Here is a 6425-nt window from a genome sequence, read left to right on the forward strand (position 1 = left end):
AAAAGTATTCTAAAATTGCTAATTATTACATGCATGGTGATGGGGGAGGCAGTATTATGACTAGGAAAAAACAAATAATGTTATATGTATATATTTTTTAGTGTACAAATAAACATATAGGTTATATGTTGTTATGTGATTAAACAATAAAAATATTTACATATAGTTTTATTAAAAAACAATTTATTACAATTCTTTTCATTATTCTTGTAATATTACTTCATGGATCAAGAATTTCTCGAACTTTTATCTAAAAAAATACAAATAAAAATAGTCATACGAGACATGATTTTTGCCTAACTTTTTCCATTTAATAAAAATCATAATTTATTATAGAGTTGGTCTATGATGTTGAAATTTGATTTTTATAGATCTTGCTTTCTTAAATAAAAGAGAATAAGACTAGATACAGAGAGTGGAAATTTCTTCCTTAAACTGAAGGCCTTGATCGAAATGCCTGAGAATCTAAAAGCCTAAAGTGAATAAATGTAAACAACTACTAATTACAATTTGAAAATAATCCGTTTATCCGCGGATTCAAGAAGTCCCATATCGTCAATTGACTGATCCACAGTGCTATCTTCTTCAATGCAAATGTTCAAATCCAACGACACAGAAGGGCTTGTCTCCTCTGGCGTAGTGCCTTTGTCTTCATCAGAGCTGTCTGATTTTTGCCTCACGGGAGGAGAACACGCTCTTGATCTCGAACTGAAACTTTCGCAGCTTAGTATGATAATGGCATCACAAAGGCCAACTTCATCACCATTAGAATTCTTTATTCTTCCTCTTTCAATCGCCCTTTTGAATCCCTTTTTAGAACAATAATCCGCCTGTTCAACATCCTCAATGAAGAAGACTCGATGCGGATTAAATAACACTGCTTGGGCGAATCTCTCGATGTAGCTGCAACTTTGCTCATCTCTTGACCTTTTATTTCTACTATCTTCAGTGGAGTCGGCTTTGGTAGAAGAGAAACTACTCAAGGCAATCAAAACGAAGTTTAACTGGGAGCCGAAAACAAGCCGAGCTAGTTCTTTAGCGATCTTCTCTTTTGCTTCCATATTAACACCTTGAAAGAGCAGCCAAGTTTCTTCTTTGATCTCACTTTGATCTCTAAAATTTCCTCTTCTTTTTAACATACCGGACCTGCATTTCAAGACTGTTGTCACAATTTCAGGAATTATATCCTTTTGCTGCGGCACCTTCTTCTCCAATGCATTGCATAGAGTTGTTACGTTTTCGGCGTTTAACTCCTTGAAATTCTGCACATATTCCCCATTACATCGCTTAAACATGCCGAGTTTGGAGTGGAATTAGGGTTGGAAGAAAGGGTCTGTTTGAAATCCTGATGAAGCTCTGGAATGTACATTCGAAAACGGGGTTCAGGTGTACTTTTGTTAAAAGTTTCAGAAAACCAGAGATGGTGTTCCCTCCACGAGTCCTTGGGTTCAACAACAGTAGTACTCCAATCATGGCGAGTCCAATGAGAATTAGGGAATTGGTGGTTTTCATATGAGAAGCCAGAACTAGATGAAGAATGTGAAACAGAAGAGATAGCGAGGGTTGTGCTTTCAGAAAAGTAAGGTAATTTGTGAATTGAATTGCAAATTGAGTTCCACTTTTTACAAAGGTCTCTCACTGCAGAAGAGTCCTAATTATAAAAGAAAAACAAAATATCAAGAAAAAAGTTTAGTTTAACTTTTGTATATTATTTAGACCTTATATAATGATGAAAGAAGAATATATATGATTATAATTACCTTATCATTGTTATTATTGCTAAGTGTTTTGTTATCATCCTTGTATTGTTGAAGCCATGCAGGAAGGCTTGAAGTTGCAGACTCAATATTGCCATTGCTGCTTTGTAAACCTCGAGCTTCAATCTCAAATTTTGCCGAACAATCTGCACAGCAAGTGAGTTTCTTCTCTTGATCTCCACTTTCAGTTCTGTTACTTGAGGACTGACTTTGCACATCACTGTATGGAAAACCAAAAAAAAAAAAAAGATGAAATTAATTAAAATGATTATGGGAAATTAATCTTTCTCTCCTTTCAAGGAAAGGATTTGTTAATATATATATATATATATATATATATATATACACACACACAGAGATATTGTTAGTTTATAAAAAGCAAAAAGAAAAAAAAAATTCAGAAAGAGAATACTCTACATTTAGAGTGTAACATATAGAAAAAGGCTACAATTATATAGAAACTTTTACAAAAATTGTTTGGTTTTTTGTACCTGTCAGTGATGAGACTCAAGCGTAAACTTCCTGCAGGAATTGTTAAAGGATAAAGACCCCAGACAGTTTCAAGAGATGGATGGCTGGATGTCCATCTCATGTAAGTTTGGAAAGTGGCAGTCCCCATAAGCCAAAACCTTCCATTCTGTCCAATTCCACAAACCAATTTCCCAATTTCCATAATTATGTGCTTTAAAGAACAATAATGCCCACTTCCTTGTTCACTTGCACTAGCCTTATAATCAACCCATTCAAGATCTCCCAAATTCAAAACAACTCCTCTCCCAATATAGCTCCTGACTAGACTCTTGATTTCTTCAACTTTTTTTTCAACTTCTACTCTATTTTGATGCCTAAAAGAAGAAAGAGAAAGCGGTATAAATTTCACATCTCTGAAAGCCTCGGGAACATCTCCTTTATCAACTTTCTCCATCACTCCTCTAAAAACACCCTCGACACTAGCAAGACACTCTCCCACAATCACAAAATTTCTTCTTCTTTTGTTCATCAAATTCTCTATAACATACATCACGTCCTCATTCCTAATTGAATCTATCACCTTGGGTTTAGTCATAACTTTTGTTCCAATTTGAGCTACAGGAGGAGCAAACTGAGGAGAGAGGGCCAACACATTACTTTCCTTAGACTTGTTATTACTACTTACAGGACTATTTTGAGAACATATTTCTAATGATACAGCTTGTTCAACATTGGTTTTTACTTGCGTACTAGAGAAACCGGCTTCCCTCATGACTCTACTCACACTCGGATCATCTAAAATAGAGATAATAAGTTGTTCTAATGGTATCTTTACAGCTAAAAGTGGTTGCTGCTGGTTCTCAACCGAGCCGCGCCTTTGATGAGCCTGCGCTCTCTTAAAGGCGGCAACCAAAGCGTTAGAGATGGTGGGGTATTGAGAGTGAGCTCCCAACATGGGGGTGGACGTCGAGGAGGGGAGGCGATTAAGCGCAACGTTGAAGCAGAGCTCTAGGGCTTTGCATTGAAGTGGATGAGAGCGAGATTGAAGGCAAGCAGTTCTGAGAAGTCCAGTCGAAGCAGAAAGCATGGTGTTTGCTACATGAAGTGGGGTAACTTGGACGTGGCCTCGGCGTCTCGCCAGCATTACCGCTTGTTTTACGACACTCGCAGCCTCAGCTGTCAGGCTTGTTGCACCGTGCAGCCGTCTGCTCTCATGTTTCACCAACTTATTGTAACCTAAATCTAGTGAAAAAGAAAATTAACTTTATGGTGATTAGAGGGATCAAGGAAGATGATGTTGAAGGGATTTTTTCAGGATCATAAGAGCTATATATGAAGTAGTAGCGCTGAAGTAGTATGAATCTGAGAAGAGGTTTGTGTGTTAACTAAGAGTAAGATTCTGATAATTTGGTCGAGGAGGGAGGGGGAGAGAGAGAGAGAGAAGAGAGTGGAAATATATGCAAGGTGGGCTAATACTTTTCTTGTAGGTTGGGTAAATTTTGAGTCCAAAGTCGATTTTGTAGTGGAAAGTGGAGTGCATGTGCTGACAAGCAGGACGAATGCACCAGAATCAAAGGCAACTCAGCTTTGCATATCTCAAATTTGATAAAAGATACGGGTTTCCTTAGTGGGACTCTCTTTTTATGCAAACTCTTAAATAAAAATTAAGGTGACCTTGCTACATGAAGACCAAATCTACATTACTTAATTTTTCTTTATTTATTTATTTATTTTTTATTCCTAGTTATTGCTGATATAGTTTCCATGTAGATTACTTATTTCTTTGTATATAGTCTCATTGAGTTGTATATGAGTGTATACAATTCCTTTAAATATATGAGCAACCACAAACTTTCAACCCTTTGCTTTCTTTACATAGTATCAGAGCGGGGTTGGTTGCTTTTGTAAATCAAATGGCTGAAGTAAGCTTCATGGAAAAGACAACTGCTCCATCCAAGAACAAGAAGTCACTCCATTATCAGTTGAGTGGCTTACATAAGTCAGGTAACTGACTAGTGTTACTCACTCAAGGGAAAAAATTAGTCAACATAGAGGACAACTGTGGTGAATGCCCTCATAACAAAGCAACAAAGAAATGTGTTTGTCAATGGAAACCTTTCCAAGCCTAATATAGGAGACCCAAATGAAGAAAAGTGGGTCACTTGTAATAGATACTTAATTCTCTTAATGACGAATTACATGACTTGTAGTATATCAAGACACAGCCCAAGCTATGTAGAGAGAGCTGGAAAAGAGAATCTCACAGGTTAGTGGTCCAAGAATTTAAGAACTAAAGCGAGAGGTTGCAAACATGCGCTAAAGCGACATGACCATTTTGGTTTATTACCCCAACATGAAGAGCTTATGGGAGCAACTCATCACTTTCTCCAAACCACAAAAACTAAAATGTACCAGTTGTACTTGTGCAGTAATTACACAAGAAAATGAGGAAAAGCTTCATCAATTTTTAATGAGATTAAACAAAGCCTATGTGATGATTCAGTCTAATCTTTTGATGTGAAGTGAAACATCTAACGGCTAAAATAATCTCAAAGTGGTGAATAGAATTTATAAAAATTTAAAACATAAATTATAAATACAAACAACAATAATTATAAGCACAAAAATAATAGAGATAGGAAAAGAAAGTGTTCAAAATTTATAATGGTTTAAAGCTTTTCGGCACAAACAACTTATGTTATGTTTACTTCTTCAAGCAAACATACCACACCCACAGATTTGTACTAAGAGTATTGTTGTCATTTCTTACTTTGGATTTGAATTGTGCATATTTACTAATTGTCGGAGGCCTTGTATAGTTGTGCACATTAGGAGTGCATGCCTATACATGATCAGTGCAAGGCATGATGGTCATTTCATGCATGATGCATGAAGTGTTTAAATATTGAAGGATATATAGTCGTGCATAGTAAAGATGCATGTCTATATAGTCGATAGATAATAAACAATGCCAACTAGTTGCAATATACACTCATGCATATTAAAATGTATGACCATATATAGTGTTTAAATTTTGGATAAAAACATTTCTAATGATCGTAGGACATGATCTTTGCCATTAAAATGTTTGTACAACCACGCATGGAGGATGCACAATCGTGGGTGGTGTTATATGGCCAAAATAAAAAGAGGATAACATAATTTGATAGGGTTATTTCAGTTTTACATCTTCCAAAGCAAAAAGAATTATGAGAGAGGTTTTTGAGTGATTAGAAGTCGTCGGAGCAAAGAGTAGCGATATCAAAAACCAATGTAACCATGTAAAGGGTGAGCATCATCAAAAGTCAAGTAAGTATCGTGGTTGTTTTTAATTTTCAATTGGTTAAGTATGTTTGATTGCTTGGGTGATTTGCAAATATTGCTAGCCTTTTATTGATGATATTACATTGGATTAGAGTATATCCTTCATGTGCTAATGTAAACCACCATAGGAAGCATGCTAGACATATGAATTTCTAGGATATGCTTAGGATGTATATGATATGTAATATGGATGCATGTTGATAAAACAATTAATAGGGATAAAATCATAAATATAAGGACTAGAGATTTAATTTTTATGGAAATTGTGACTTTGTTTGGTTCACTAAAAAAATGTTAAAAATTTAGGACAAATGATGGTGCACAATCATACATACAGAGGTGCACAGTTGTACACACCCTAGGTAGAAGATGACCCTCTCATACATAGATGTACACCCATTAGTGTTATATAATAAGGTTATATACGATCATGCATTATGGGGTGTATGTGTGGACATGACATAAGAGAACAATCAACCATGAGTAGGAGTGCATGAGCTAAGTTTAGGGTTAATGGACTTAAATCAAAGTTAAACATTGTTAGTCAGAAAGTATGATGCATAGTTGTGACTCCAAAGAGTGTACATCTGTATATAGCCTTTTAGATGTATGGGCATGCATGGTTAGTCAAGACCATACACAGTAATAAAATAATAATTCTACCCTTATATTATGTGTTGGAATGGGGATAAGAAAATAAAATATATTTCCAAATGAGAGTTAGGAATTTAGCAAATAAAAAGTGTTCAACTGTGTAAAAGATGTTATAGACCTTTACTGAAGTAGATTCACATTGAATTTAGATAAGTTGGGAAAAGTGGAAAAGAAATTATTTACATCGAACTAGATATGTAAAAGCAATAAGATTGTAGT

General features: G+C 35.5%; 1 pseudogene; it reads right to left on the reverse strand.

Moving 5' to 3' along the window:
- Window positions 1–359: 359 nt before the first annotated feature.
- On the reverse strand, window positions 360–3443 carry LOC123207698 (annotated as a pseudogene).
- Window positions 3444–6425: the final 2982 nt, after the last annotated feature.

This window comes from Mangifera indica, unplaced genomic scaffold, assembly GCF_011075055.1.
Source record: "Mangifera indica cultivar Alphonso unplaced genomic scaffold, CATAS_Mindica_2.1 Un_0095, whole genome shotgun sequence".
Classification (NCBI taxonomy): domain Eukaryota; kingdom Viridiplantae; phylum Streptophyta; class Magnoliopsida; order Sapindales; family Anacardiaceae; genus Mangifera; species Mangifera indica.